Source organism: Sebastes umbrosus, chromosome 17 (genome assembly GCF_015220745.1).
Source record: "Sebastes umbrosus isolate fSebUmb1 chromosome 17, fSebUmb1.pri, whole genome shotgun sequence".
NCBI lineage: Eukaryota > Metazoa > Chordata > Actinopteri > Perciformes > Sebastidae > Sebastes > Sebastes umbrosus.
This window is the reverse complement of record NC_051285.1, coordinates 10,654,229-10,670,680: the sequence shown is the minus strand read 5'-3', so window position 1 is coordinate 10,670,680 and position 16,452 is coordinate 10,654,229. Positions and strand designations below refer to the sequence as shown.

Below are 16,452 nucleotides of genomic sequence, written 5' to 3'. Positions count from 1 at the left end.
TAGTTCAACGCTCCTAGGAAGGCCAAGATAAATGGACTAAAAGCAAAACAATGACAGCACCAGTTCTCACCAGGATTGTTAGGTTTTTACTGAAAACAAATGTATGCAATCACAATATTTTGAGAGATGCAATAATCACATAAACTGTATACAGTCTGGTTTTAAGATTGACCGTGCTGCACGTCTGTGTGGAATAAAAAATAGTAAAAACAGTGTTACCTAACATACTTTGTGAGGGTAATTGAGGTAATCTGCATATTTTTCTCAACTAAATCTTTCTTAAGTGAATTTTCATTGCCACCACCATTTACATTATGCTACACTGTTGTTGCAGCTCACCACTAAAAGGATTTTTTAAATTCTAAATGGAAAATCAAATCCATAAACTCCAAAAAATGTATCAACTGAATGCATGAAGCAGTTTCCTCAAGGCTGCTGCTCAGAACATCAACATATTCTTATATTAGTATTTGCATATGTTACCAACTAATTTCACAGCCATTATTTGATTAAAAAAAAAATCTAGACACTGCATGTTTTATGGTGCAGGCGCAAAGAGGGCAAAAGAGCAACTAAAACATGCATTGTGTCCTGAATCCAAAGGGCAAGTTAAATCATTTAAGTTTAAAAAAGGACAGAGAGCAAAATGTCTCCCCCCTAAACAAACACAGGCCAGTGTAATCACAATCTCAAACAGAACTTAACTCATCCTGCAGCAAATGCAAAAAAAGATTCATCACACACTGAATATTTATCAGTCAAAAATGGGTGTGTAGGCAAAATCGATCTCCAAACTAAAACGCCTCCTAAGTGGATGGTGGAATTTAGAAACTTGCAAGCCAAAGTTTATCCACCAGGAAACTGGAATTAATTTCTCTCTCAGTATGTAAACAATGTTATGTGTGAAAATAGTGTAACTGTATTGGAATGCATAGTGCTCCATGTTGTTTCTCTATATTTTGTAGGGCTGTCACAAATACAATTTTCCAAAGTGAGGAATATTCAAAGGTATTTTAAGCTTCGGGAAAGCGTTGCTGCCACACTACTGTACACACATGCGCCTCTAAACATAACAAACAGCGATATCTGTCTTAGAATAACTAAAAATAATAAATGTTGAATATGAATAATGAATAATGTTACGGGATTATTCCTTATTTTATGGGCTATTTTGGGATTAGGGTTATATATATATATATATATATATATATATATATATATATATATATATATACACATACATACATACATACATACATACATACATACATAAAACAAAAACGAAGCCTTCAAATCGTTTTCGAAGCTTTGACGCATTCGGGTCAGCCCTAATATTTTGCCAATTATAATTCAGAGATCATTAATTCCTCTTGACTCCTGTGCTGATAATGACTTGTAGATTGAAATCTTGTAAAACGTCTACGTTATCTCTGCCTTAAAGAAATAAGATATGGCGTTCTCTTGCATATTTGTTGTTCTTTCAGAGAATCATATCAGAGAGGAGGAAGACTATTCATCCCATGAATGGTTCTACACTTCTATTTGGCGCAATAGGCACTTCTCCTGAAGGTGCTCCTCAGGGAATCTAAACAGCAGTGTATGATTCAGCGGGGAGCGCAAAAACCCACACGGGGGCCATACAGACCAGAACCCAAAAGACACATAACACCGAGATATGGCATATTGCACAAGATATGCTAGCTGCGTGTGGTAATAAGTGCTGGAGGAGATGCAGTGTTGGAGGGAGAAATCAGTGTGCAGCAGGTAGCAGCAAAGCGTTACCAGCAGAGCTGAGCGCAGATTATAAAGCATGGCTCATTGTCTTCAATGAATGTGATTGGTGTTTTGTATGTCAGCTGATGCTCATCAGCTGGAGTCGTGCGTGACTACAGTGCAGACTTACCGCGTTGCTTCATTGGTAATCATCTCAGTAGCTCCCTCACTGAGCTGACTTTATGTTTGTTTTATTAACTCTCTGCTGATTATATGAGCTCCCACCACCATCTGTCTCGCACAATGTAAATATGAAGGATGTTATTCCTTAGCTGATCTGAAGGATGACTGATGAATATATATATTTGTTCTCCTTTGTCTTTCACCTCCGGTATATATTTCTGTCTGTTTGGTATTTTTGCTGCTTATAGTTGTTAGGGCTGCCCCCTCTTATTCAATAAGTCATCTTAGTCAACTAAGATTTCTTTAGTCAATGAGTCATTTTATATGCTTTTTTAATGTTTTATTTCCAAGAAACTTATGAGCACATCTCTGGTAAACACAAGATTTAAAGTGATGCTTTTGTGTGATTCTTTGCGGAGAAACTCACTTTTACAGATCTGTCGATTAAATCAACAAATCGTTTAGTCGACAAAGAATTGGTCGAGGACAGCCCTAGTAGTTAGTTATCTTTTATCTACTTCTTACTGTCTATTCCGCAATTTCCTTTCTTCCAGCGTTGACTGCAATTTGTCTTTCCTTTACAGCACACATTTGTGCCCTCAAGATAGATTTTATAATAATTAACAATTTGTGCTTAATCTTAACCTGTTTGATTAAATATAACTAAATGCAAAGAATGCAAACTGTTGCCAACCCTGAACAAATCTTTTTCCTGCAAAGTTGTTGCTTTAGCTACGGTAAAACTACGGTATTCTACCATCTCTGTTGCACCTTGTTGTGTATAGACATGAATCTGGCTTGTTCACATATTTAACTCTTTATTTTTTGTTCTATGAATCACAATTTGGCACATATTGCCCTTTCCAGGATGAAAACTACAAATCATCGTACATATCATAGGTTTATACGACAGTTATTCCGAGAAATTGAATTGCCTTTTTTAGGGATGTCACGATGACAGATACTTTGGTACCAAGTCGGTGCCAAAATTCTGAAAACGTGACGGTACTCGTTCTTCTACATTATGGCAGGTACTGTAGGTACCGTCAGGGCTCGAGACTAACGGTGTCCTGTCGTCATGGGGACTATAGAAAATGTGTTTGGGATGCAGTAAACTCACTATCGATGCCACCCTATTTTATTCCCTGATAATGCTACATTATGAACAACAAATCAGTGTTGAAATCGACAAGACAAGAGCTAGTTAACGTTACCTGGTAGCAGCCAGTAAGCAGCACAGTCCTGCACGGAGCTAACAGCTAATGTAAATGGGAGGTTCCATTGATTTACATTACGATGCGTTCAGGCTCTATTTAATTGGGCCAAGGTAAATTCTATAAATGTAAAACGTCATCATGATGTGTAGATGTAGTTTTTGGCGAGAAACTTGAATAGATACAGTTGTTTGAAGGAGATGTTTTGGAGAGGGAATTGTGATGGTAATGAAGGAGGTGCATGTTGAAGTACATGGGATTTATTGTTTTAACTTTTGTATTTTACCGTGATATTGGATTGGTATCGAGAATCGTGGAAGTTCACTGGTATTGACTACAAAATGTCTGGTATTGCGACATCCCTAGTCTTTTGTCTTCTACTCTACTCACGACTTGTCCTTTTCTTACAAACCTGTAGGGCGAGAGTGACTGAAGTGCACACACTGCTGTTTCCTGCACAGCCTCCACTCTGCATGTGTTGCATTTTACGCTCCTTACAATGTATTTGCAATTGTTACGGTTAGAAATGTGTAGCACACCAAAAATGAAATCCATTGGCTTTCTGCTGTGAAGAGAGATGCAACCCGTGGCTCCTTCCTGGGCGGAAAAGCCACTACTCAAAATAAGTTTATATGCGTAACATAGAGGTTGCTGTAGTTCAAAATAGAACATTTTATCCTTGCAGATATGGTAATGCATCCACCGTAACCATGACCAGCCCACTTTAAGAATTGAATCAAATCAATAGCAAAGTGTATGGATATAAAATAGTGGCCCTCTTAAATCTATTTATATAATCATAATGTACTGTTTGTGCTTAAATGTAAGAGCTTTAAATGGATGTACACATCCGTCTTTAACTGAGGGCAACTCAGGATTGCAGAAAAAGTTATTCCACATGCAGCTTTCTTGACAAAATGTCATTCTAATAGTAACGATTTATGCAGCAACACTAGCACAGTAATAGCTCCTTGGACCCCCGTGCTGCATGGAGAGTATCTCTGACCTCTAACAAACAGACACAATAGGCTGACGAGCCTGTTCCCTCCTTCGTTAATCAAGCCACTTCATAGAAACAGCAGGCCGAGAGGGTCAGTGTAAATGAGGGCTCCGTTTTACAATCAATTTAATGTGGCACGAGCGATATTAAAGATGGAGATGATGACAGATCAGACAAAGACAATTGTTAGGTCATTTATTTTTATGATCCTATTCTATCCTATTCTATCCTGTCCTATCCTGTCCTATCCAATCCTATAAATATATATTAGTTTAGAAATCTGATGCCCTGTATGACAGATGTTGTCTGTTTGCCCACAGTATTTTCAAGGACTCCAGAATAAGTTTTTCCACCAGGAGCAATAGGGCTGCACGATTATGGCCAAAATGATATTATTTTGATGAATATTGAGATCACGATTATCACAATTATTCATTGATATCAGAGACAAAATATTTGTATTGCACTTTGCACTATTTAAAACATCAGAGCACTGCTTAAAAATGTACCCAAACTTTATACCCAAAATGAAATCAACAGAGCACTGCTTACACTTTCACGATGTGCTACACTCCTGCTAATTAACAAATGTTTGCATCAAAATAAGACGGCTTGACAGCTCCCCAAAAGTGAAGCCCCCTGGTGGCTGGCTGTTAGTTCGGGGAGAGCTTGATTTGACATGAAGCGGAGTTCTCTATGAGCGGAGCACGCATTTTATATGTCAATATCGCAGGCGATCATGTTCCTTAAATTGTGGGAAGCAAAAATCATGATAGCGATTAATATTTGATTAATTGTGCAGCCTTAAGGAGCACTGGTGCTTCCTACTGAAAATTTAGCAGCACCAACACCAAATATAAAATCGTAATAATAATAGTAATATAATATAAATGATTTTAAGTGAAATAGTGTTTATTTTTAAACATAGACACACCAGATAATACATTGTGTGATTGAGTCTTGTGGGTTACTACAGGTACTATAGTTTTAACTGACTGAACTGTGATGATGTGTTTTGAGTTCAAAACTGATATTAATGAAATAATATTCAGACATCTTGCTCTCACGTCTGTATGGGTCTGACTGTCTCTCCTCTGCCGCGCTGCGTTACTGAGTGCTGAGCGGACTGGGGCTGCACGAGTCAACCAGACTCATCATGAGCACAAAACCTGCTACGGGAGCCATATCCATCATTACAGATAAAGGATGTCTGTCATCTATCAATCATGATGTCCTTTCGCCAGAAATGAGTGCGTTCCATAGAACGTAATACTGTGTTTGTCTCTCTCGCTCCTTCTCTCCCTCTCCCTGTCTTTCTCTCTCTCTCTCTGGTGCGTGCTGTCCAGAGACTATATGCAATTACAACTATCCAAACCGATGACAATTGTTTTGGGATTGCTTGTGACAGCCGTAGTGTCCACCCTCAGTTGCAATCGCAAAAACAATCAGCGCACAGTTGATAAATCAGAATTACTTATAAGGTACTCAGTGAATGCAATCAGTGCCACCGTAAGCCCCAGTGTTGGTGTGAACGAGACACAAACACACACTCGCTCCCTCTTGGTGTTATGTTATCATATGTGAAATTGTCACATGATGTACAATGATGATTTTAAAAAAAAAAAAAAAAAAAATGGGGGGCATATTTGCAAGTTGCACTGGTGCTCCTAGTTATAACATTTAGGAGCACTGTCTCTAGAGATGGCAAAATGTGACTAAAGCTGGGCATACATTGTAAGATTTTAGAAAAGTTGTTGTGTAATTCCTACTGCTACTGTACGAGTAGATCGTTTGCGATGTAAAGCCACAGCTCACGATTTATGTGTTCACACTGTACGGTCCAATTGTCAGCCACGACCTGAGTACTCACACTGTACATGTAAAATAGAAGAAAATAAAACATGGCCCGTTGGCCCCTGAGGGCCGTTCTGGCTGCTGACAGTTGTCAATAAATATTTGTAGGAAAGCTCCGAGGCAGGTAAAGTTCTGTTCAGGTCTGTACGGGTCACAATGCTAACAAGGCAGAAACATGCTGCATTTGATCATCTGGGCCATCCTGTCTGCTGAAATGTCTAAAAAAAAGAGGCGCCAGCGTATATGGACTCGAAGGTGGCTAGGAAGACGTGGACAGTATGGCTTGTACATTTTGCAGAATTGGAGGTCAGCTAGCTACGTTTTACTATATCTATTGTACATTGTTTTCTTGACAGCTGCGCTCTGATTACTGTAAGAAAAGTAGAAATAAAGGCGCTGACATTGAAGAAGCTGAAATTCGGTCCGACTCTAAAATGAGTCGTGCGGCTCAAAATGTGTGCCAGAAACGGGCTAAAATCGTACAGTGTATGCCCAACTTAAGTGGTCGCAGTCTGGAGCCCTGTAAATCACTTTGACTGTTGTCCCTTTCCAATTAAAAATTTGCTGTAAAACAATTCCCTAATCGTAGCCACATGTCTAACTGCGAGGCAGTGAGTCAACCAGCATCGGTTGCCACCGGCTGCCACGCAGTAATCACCATAATCCCACCACACCAGCCACGGCAGCCCCAGCCAAGCTGCTCACAAGGTGCTCATCTTTGAAGAGCTGGAGTCCAGTCAGCAAAGGAGATGGGGGTGAGGCATCAATTTACACTCTGTTGGGCTGCTCTCCAACCTATCTTGGATTGAGTCAGACCGGTGGAAACGGAGAGAGAGATGCTGTGATGGCGGAGGCAGCTGCAGCAGTAGATTACATTATGAGAGAGAGGCTGATTGATACCGAAGGATGGTTCATTTGGATGACAATGGCAGTTATAAGAATAGTTTTGAGAGCTGTGGGCACGAGTGTGTGGTGTGAAAGAGTGTGTGGGTCTGTGTTATTCCGGATGTGATCATTTCACACCTTTGGGACTATTGAAATTGTTTGTCCTGTGTTTTTTACAACAGCTTTCTTATTGCTCATAAACATGTTTTTTATAACCTTTTAACATCATGTCACCTCCTAGGTGCTTTATGTAGGAAAGAGCAGGGCAAAAGCCACTATACATTTCTTTTTTTTATAACATTGTTTCTCTCCCCTGGTATATATTTTTTTAACACTAAGCAATATTGTTAAATGTGCACTCGCATTTTTATTAGGTGCCTATAGAGTGCTCCATGGATGACGTATTTTTGGAGGCCAACCAGGAAGTGAGCATCGCCATGGGTTCCCTCGACAAAAAAAACAATGTGATTTTTCCATTGGGTTTTGGATTATTGCAGAAAATAAGCTCAGTGGCAAAGAAATGTTTGATACTTGCATGTTTTTAGGACTCATTCCTGTAGCGCTCTATGACGTTGGCGATCTAGTAACTTCCCCATTCAAGCTGGTTTCCATTTTGACGAGCCTGTGATGTGCTCCATCAGTTCCAGCAGCTGTTGGCAAGCAAATATTTAACCCCACCTGCAGTTTTGTTTGTTGACAGTCTGGTGTGTTGTGTTTAAAACTAATCATCTTTGACTGCGAACAATTAGCCTGAGATGGAAAGTCCTCACAGAGGGTTGCTCTGCTAAAGAGCAGCGGCAAACCGATGAAGCGAACGGGGGCTCAATTTCACTTAAATTCCTTCCAGTCTTTAACTTTAGAAAACTAATCTCTGTGTGCCTGCCAGTTCTTTTGATCCCTTGGCCCGCTTCTATCTCTGCTGGCTCCTTTAGTGCCACCTCTCCAAGTGATTTATTTGCTACTAATTTGTTGGCTTGTTAAAAGCACGTGGAGGCGGCGAGTCCTCTGTCGCCTTCTGGTTCTGCCTCATATCCAGAGAAAGCGAAGGGGGGAGATAACTGACAGGAGGCGGCGACCAACTGTGGAAATTAATTTTCCGATTGCACCTCCTGTGATTTTCGTTGGTACAGCCACTATGGACTGTAGTCCCTGATAACAGATATGTTTGCCTCGGATGACGACGGGAGGCATTAAATATTGACCTTTCGTCTCTTAAAATACACTCAAACTTTGAACGGATGACAGATGTCTTTCTCTCTGTCTCTGTTTGTGTTTGGCTACTCTTAATCTGCTCTACTCTGCATTCTTTCTCTCCTGTCAATTGGCCCAATTGAATTGAAGTGAAGTGAATTTTCAAGCTGTTCTAGGTTGCCAACTTTATAGCCCGCAGGCTGCTTCAGAGGACATCCTTGATAGAATAAAGTGGATTCTAAAGCAGAGGTGACAGTGACTTGTTTACAATGAAGAACCACTAGTTATCCCTGCGACTGCTGACTTCATTATCTGTCTAACAGCTCCTTTGGGAGGTAATGGAATGGGATGTGAATCATGGTGTGTTTGTGTGTAAGAGAGGAATCTTCTGTCCTCACGAGGACCAAATCATGGATAGGAAGATGGGGACACGAACTTTGATTCCACAAACTTTTTTGAGTGACGTAAAGAAGATTGCTCCGGTGAGTCCAGTATGTATGGCTTGTGCCCGGTGCTCAGGTATAGTCCCAAACCTTTTCTGTCAGGCCCCCCCCTTTTGCAGATAAAAAATATTTTTATGTCTCCCCTCCATCTCCACAAATACACCCATCTAAACAAACACATCGACCCTTTACTGTGACCTCCTTCAGTGAATAAATTTGCAATATTTCCTCAAATTAATACAAAGCTGAAACTTAAAGTAAACAACATTTTAGTGGAAATAATGTGACTTTAATGGCACTAAGAGTAATATCACAGCATGCTCCACATTTTTCTTTGGAATCGCTCTTAACGTCTTAAGTAGTAGTTCACATCCACATTGAATATTTAACCGTTTTTTTTCTGACGGGGCTTTTCACAGTCACCTCTTCTGAAGTAAAGACCACCAGAAGAAATTCCTCAAAATGTTGTCCCTATTTTCAATTTGCGCTTAAATAAAACCTCAGTGAAAATGTCGAAATAGGTGAAAAAAACTCAAAATATCACAAGAAATATCACTGAAGAGACTAAGAATAGTGGCAGACGAAACACCAGATCTGTGTGGAGCGATGACACGATGTAACTTCCTCAAACTAATACAACAAATGCCATATTTCCGTCACATTTTCTACATGTTTTTTCACAATTTGATGTTTGATGACACTTCCGTAATGTCATTGTGCCCTCTTCCTCAGCGGTGGTTTAACAGCTGGATAATTGGCGCTGTTTATCTCGATGAACCCATTAACAATTATGTATTTGCATAACGGTAGTGGATATGAGTTTCATCATTACACAGTTTTGTCCTGTAAATATCTGTTTAGTTTTGTTTAGGAGGTTTAAGTTGGGCCATCACAAATGAGAAGACACGGTATGATTATGAAAAAGATCTTTTTTTAGATTCTTTAATGGCGGTTGCCTTTTCTTCTGTTGGTTTCAGGTGTGTGTGGGTTTCAGCAAGTGTAGCACGCTTGGATGGATAAAAGCACATGGGAGAAGTTTGCCTTCAGAAATCTCCCTTCTGCCAGAAATCTCCTTAGGTTTAGGCGACAAACCTACTTGGATAGATTTAGAAAAAAGATCATGGTTTTCTGGCAGAAGGCCCTGAAGGCAAACTTCTCCCATGTGCTGGATAAACCAGGCCTTAGTTTAGAGTGCTTTAGTTCTGCCAGAAAACCCTTTCTGCCAGATGTCTCATTAGGTTTAGGCAACAAACCTACTTGGTTAGGTTTAGGAAAGGATCATGGCAAGCAAACTTCTCCCATGTGCTGGATAATCCAGGCCTTAGTTTAGAGTGCAGGAACTGTTTCACCGGGTTCTTTAAGACACACAAGGATAACCACGTTTCTACTCATTAGCAGCACTGGCTCAACTTTGTCAACAGTTAAAATTCAACATTACATTTCCATTTCAACAAATGAGAGAGGGGTGTCAACCAGCACTGTATTGTAAAATATAATATAGTCAATTTGTGGACCTTGTTGATGTTCATACATAGTTTCTTTATTAAAATAAAAATAAAATGTTTGTGGTGGATACGGGAAACTACATCAACTATAAAGTTGATGCACTTAGTTTCTGCTTAATTGTATGCACATCCTAAAACTACAAACAGATTTGGTCATCTTTTGCTTTAAGGTTCATCTGGAGTTTTAAGTGTGAAATTGTGCATTATGAAAATGATGCATAGCTCAAGGCTGAGTGTATGATACGATTGGGAAAATGAAGTCGCTAAGTTAGTAATCTGTTTTATATACTTCAAAGAGCAGAGACAGGAAAGGGACATAGAGAGAGAGGAAGACAGACATAGAGACCGACAGAGAGAGAGAGAGATGTGGGGATGCAGTGTTTTCAGTGTTGGCGAGGTTAGAAGGGCCTCTCGTCTGAAGATGTGGAGACGCTTTGGGCGCTGTGCTGACTCTGATTTCTCCTTTTTGTAAGTTAACTCCAGCCAGCAGAGAACTCGCAAGGTGAACTGAAGTGACAGCAGGAGAGGCTTGAAAGAGTGAAGGAGTTCGTGTTGAGAAAAGGACTGGGGTGAGATTCAACTAGAGGGCCAGCTGGTGACACTCTACTATATGTAAAACATTTTTATCATTAATGCACATATTCAGCTAGCTGGCCGAGCGAGTACATTTTTTCTGTCTTAGCTCTTGTGGAATGGTTACAAATAAGGTGCCAAGTAAGCAAGTGGTATTCTTTGAAATGCAGATATCATGAGACCTCTGCATGTCATGAGACCTACAGTATTTTTATATTTTCTGTGTTTGGGGGAGTGGAATAAAGAGCATATATCAATGTCCTTGAGCTACAGCATACCATCAAAAAGATTTCAGACCAACAAGATTTCAGAAGGAAGAGAAAGTGGAGGCACACTGGAAAATTGCCTTATATTGACCATGTCTATGGCTATCTTTTGCCAAGTGTGAAGGGGCAGATCTGAGGACAACCAGAGGGGAAACAACCCAGGTGTGAATACAGAAACATACCTGAAATAGATTCTGAAAAGAAAACACATTTTATTTCTTCCTGCTCTGAGCTGGGATTAATCATTTACTCGCTCGCTATTCAAAGACGTAGGCTAAACATCTGACCTGTTGGGTAGCTACAGCCAATGAGAGCGCAAGACATACGTTGAGGGGAAACCTGTTAGTCATCCCAAAAAATGACACTAACAGTTAAATTTAGAGCATTTTATTTTACAAAAGGATGGACTGTTTTGTTTTATAACTGTATTGAAGCTCTTTCATTGATAAAAAAAATAGTGCAATGTTGTGTTATATCAAATTAATTCATATTCATTAAATTTTTAATATTTTCTTATGAATTGTTGACATTTTATTCATACACCACATGATTAGACACATTTTCTGATGAAGCTTAAATCCTAAAACACAGAATTCAGAAAAATTTAAACAGAAAACACGGAATCTGGAAAAAGATAAAAATGGATTTCATAAGGCACTACCTTTAACCACCTAAAAGGTAGGAGAGAGAACCATAAGCCTGCCTGAGAGAGTATAGTGAGCAGAGTGTCGTGGTCCAACTCTCTGGCTGCGTGTGTTTCTTGAACTGACTTTTTGCTGTTAATAACAATTTTTGTGGGTAGCAGAACTGACATAGTAATCTTTTATGGGCGCTTCTGACAGGGATGTAGTCTCTATGCCACAGTGCTTGCCAGTGGACCTGGATAACTGTATGCATTAATTTGTAGGAAGGTGTGTAATCAGGGAATTGGGCTCAGCGGATTGGATAGTACCGCCACCTCAATCGCACCGACTGGCCTCGGAGCAGCTTGCGGCACTGGACTTGATGCAGCTTTAGCAGGGCCTGCTTGGGGCTGTTTCCACAGTTCGGACTGATGTTGTTCCCTCTGGGGTACGCATTACAGTTTAACACTGTCAGGCAAATCGGTGTGTCCTGTATTAGATGAAGGCACTGTGCTTTGGTGTGCACATGAAACTCTGCAGTCAACGGCGAAGTCAAGCTGTGGCTCTGTACCCCTTTCACTGAAATGGGCCTTTTGTGTCCCTTTAAGATTGAAGCTCCTAAAAATAGAACTTTTTTGTCAGTGGTAATGAAAGGAGTGTCGTCCATTAGGGAGATGGGACACAGCGCTCCTACATCACGATTGGCATTTTACAACCAATCTCTGTTCCGGAGATAGCAAGAATAGATGGAAGAATATGTTTAACATGTCACAGGCTTAACTTATGTGTGTTTTTCTTTTTTAAGGGCCGGCTGGAAGGTCATCAGAGTGCGATTTCCGAAAAAAGAAGACGGAGGATTTATTTTCTGTGCAAGTGTGGGTGTGCAAATTTCCTCATTTCAAGTGATGTAATCTACTCTATATTCCATCAGTAGTGAGAGCCCTTAGGTCCCTGGTTATCACACTGTCATGGGCCCTGAGCAACAGAACGACTCCAATATATGATGCCAGTGCCACCCCTGTGTGTGCCAGGTTCCTCAGAGGAGAGACTGAAATCTCAGAAGAAATGTCTGTCTGCACTTTATGGCTGGATGTGAAATTTATGCCTCAGTGGGTTGTATCTTCTACAATTTAATGACCTCATAAGACCGGAGGATTCCCGTCGTAAGCTTTTCCATCCATGGGGCCTTTTTGTATTTGCTAAAATTACTATTTCTTCTAATTTAAACAAAGACTGATTTGGATTGATTAGCCTTTAACCTATGAATGATGAATACAGATTGGTACTGTTCTCTTTGACAGAATCCATCATTTGTGCCACAGACCGTTTTCTGTTGCAGTGTTAATTCCATTAATGAAAACTATGAAGAAATATGTTTTTTTTCCATGAGACGATGACAAGATTGGCACCATCATTAAACACTAACGGTGACGATATCAAACATACAATATCATTCACTAAAATGTAGTTTAAAAAATTAAAACTTTACCAAAATCTCTGTTTATTTTTTTCCTTCCACCTTCTCTTTCCCTCTCACAGTCACTCTCTCTGTCTCAAACACACACATCGCACTGTGGCGGTGGCACTCAGTTCATCTCTGTCCTTGTCTCAAACCTCAGTCCTGACAATTGTGCTACTCTAATGTATAAAGTTGACAGTTTGCAGAAGACTGAAAAAATAGCTGACACAATTAAGAGTGAAAACTTTTTGACAAAAAGTTAACTAAAATGTAATGACTTTTTGGCGACTGAAACTTGAATAAAACCTTTTGAGTTGTTGACTAAAACTAGACTAAAACTATGAAGGATAAAAATGACTAAAATGTGACTAAAACTGATAAGCATTTTTGTCTTAAGACTAAGACTAAGTCTAAAATAGCCAAAATTAAGATGGTTCTGTGGTAAAGATGATGAGATGTGTGTTACAAGCACGACGACACAAATGTCTTACAGGTCTGGACAGTGAAAGGAAGCTAGAAAACGCACCATTCACAGCACTGATAAATTGTTGTGCTGTGAGCGACATTAGTACCACCACAAGGCGGTATTTTTCAGAGCTGTGCTACTAGCGGTTTTCAATTCATTCCATTCTTAAATTTATTTCTTATTTGGGACCAAATCGAATTGTAAATGCAGCTTAATAAATAAAACAGTCCTTTTGATTTCAATGCATTTACCCGTTTCTCTGCATCCGCCGCTCCACATCCTTCTTTCATTTACAACCTTATTTTCAGCAATGAGCATGTTAGCCAGTTTCTGCAGAGACTCTAATTTGCCAGTGAGCCTTGGTTGAACAGATTCCTATTTCCTGTCTCTTCTCTTTAATGCAGGCCTCTCCATGAAGCGAGTGACGGTGCAGAGGATTGGGACATCACTGCGACCGGGAACACAGGTGATTAACGAGCGTTTGTGGAATCGTGCTGAGAATATAGTCAGGGTGTGTTCATGTGTGTGACTATTTGCCGGGAAAGTTTCTACATCCGTGATGTTTGCTTATGCATTTCTATTACAGTCGACAGCAGTGTTTTCAACACATTCATAAGTCTGAATAAATGACAGCTGGTTGCAGTGTGAGTAGATGGTATAGTACTTAAATGGAGGAGGAGATTAAGGCAATGGCAACTACTGGCTCTTGAAAGGTACTCGATCAGTGTGCTGTATCCTAATTAAACCCTGAATGAAATCATTGAGGGTATTAATTATGGGTATATTTTTGTGAGATGATGAAAAATGGCACTTTATGAAAAAGGAAAGTCTGATCAAAGCTTTTGCAGTTTTTTTTTTAGAAATGTGTTTTTCTTGGGACAGAACTGCTATGTTCACATTTAAAGAGAGACTGAGCTACGGAGCTACGGTAGACTGTCATTATCTGTCACCAGTTTATTCATCTGTCAATCGTTCATCATCGGAAATGTATAAAGTACGTGTGAAAGACAAATACAAAGGGGCCATATATTATAAAATTGAAGTTGGTTTACGATATCGATCCTTACAAATCTGGAGGACACATTACAGTCACTGATGTGTTTTGGCGTTAGTGAACACCCATCAGCAGTTCAAAATGTGTTAATCTTTGGAGGCTCATGTCCAATTTACCAACAGGTAAGTATGACATTTAAGATCTACAAGCCAAATGCCAACAACACAATCATCCGGACAAAGATAAGCTAGCTAATGTTATGTTAACTGAATACTAACAAAACGTCGGCTAACACTGCATATTTAATCTACCGGTATCTTGCAAAATGAAACCCATAATTTTAGCCAACATTTGTGTCTGACTGTATGCTGTATATACTACAATTCAGCTTTCAAATCTTATTCACTGTGTAGTGTTTTGTGTATCTTTTGACACTTGCAGTAAACAGCCAGCGGGTGGCACTCATGCCCATTATCCTCCAACAATGGCATTTTGTCGGTGATGTCACATTCCCATTTAATTTATTAGCAGTTATCAAATAACAGCAAAGACCAAGGTTGATTGTCATGTTTAATCTTTATTTAAGTAAATTAATCTCAACAGAGATGAGAAGGAAGCGAGTTCAATCAGGAGAGACTCCATTGTGAATGAACAATAATTTATTACAAGATGCATGATAAGATGAATGGTGTAAAGTCTTTGGTGATTAGACTCCATCGTGACATAGTCTATTAAAGGGGGTAGTGATGCCGTGGTAAGATTAGGTATATTCCCCCCTGGACACTGGTGGTGGTGGTGAAGGGAGTTGCTGAAGATCCAATGAAGTGATGTGGAGCATCCATCATCAGCTCCGGAAAAAAAAACTGTTTAGTTATTTTTTTACAGGCAAGTGAGTTGCTAGATTTACTAGAGCGACGGGCAAGTGGGCCATCCCTATTGTTGAGCACTGCCTATTGTCACTGGGAGTCAGGAAATCTCAATCTAAACGTTTCTTCTCTGCGGTCCCTGGAGTTATCCAACTCAATCCGGTCAGCAGAATCCCTCTGTCTTCACTAATCGTTTGAAGACCTCTTCTAAAAAGTACATACTCGCTCAATAGACTCTTTGCATTCAACCCTTTTAGAGAGGGATAGATAGAGAAGGATGGAGAGAAACTATTTAGAAGATACTATGTTATCTGCAGCATTTACATTATCAGTTTGTATTCGCCTACTTATTTCGAGAGCATGGGAATGAGAGTGTATTGGAGACCCAGTGTGCCTCAATAATGTAAGAAAGTTAAACTGTCTACTCAGCTGATTGAAGTTTAATGTGCACATTTTTAATGATATTTGGAGTGTCCCTACTCCCTATAACAATAAAGAATGACCTTAATGCCCGAACACCAGGATGTATATTCTATAAGTCCTCTGAGAACGTTTACAGTTATACACTGACTGTTCATGGCGTCTTGCCACGGTGAAACCGCTAGAAAAGGAAAATGTCAAATAAAAATAAAATATTGCTTCACGACTCTATATAGTCCGCTGCGTGCTGCTTGCGTCGGTAAAAAGCAGCACCCTTATAAGTTTGTGTGGAAAGTTCAGGGCACCTTGGTTTTTCAAATCAATTCCTCAACTTTCTATATAAAAGACGGTGTGTTACAGTATATGGCTGCGCTGCACTCTGGAGTCTCATAGCTGGGTCTGCGGTCAGCGGACTCCTCTCTCTCTTATTCTGTTAAGTTTCCTGGAGAAGCCACAATCGATCAACTACACATCCTGCCTCACCCCTCCCCGAGTTTTGACCTATACTGCTCAAGTACGCTGGAGACTATACGCTCAACTGCTGCCCGTCTTTGTCTCTCCCTCACTCCCAGCTTCCCTCCATCTCTCTCTCTTTCTCTCTCTCTCTCTCTCTCTCTCTTTTCTCCACACAAACTCTTTAATGCATCATTTATTTGTTCCATTACCCAGCAGACAGCAAAGCAGAGCTGCTGGTTATTGTAAGAACAGGCTCCAGAGTTCAGCTCGGAGCAGAACGCCGTGTTCTCTAATGCTTGCAAATTCACATCAAGCACAGCAGATTACACGATTAGCTGTAA

The 16,452-nt window shown here is 40.0% G+C and overlaps 1 protein-coding gene across 3 annotated transcripts in view; it reads left to right on the top strand.

Annotated features, from left to right (window-relative positions):
* Nucleotides 1-16,452, top strand: part of yipf5 (Yip1 domain family, member 5) — a 219,760-nt gene that overhangs the window by 3,663 nt on the left and 199,645 nt on the right. For 2 of the 3 annotated variants that reach the window (XM_037748434.1, XM_037748433.1), the window contains exons 2-3: nucleotides 12,256-12,325; nucleotides 13,780-13,841. The gene's annotated coding sequence lies outside the window, so the exon portion shown is untranslated. The remainder of the gene's footprint in view (nucleotides 1-12,255; nucleotides 12,326-13,779; nucleotides 13,842-16,452) is intronic. The other variant, XM_037748432.1, reaches the window with a different exon arrangement.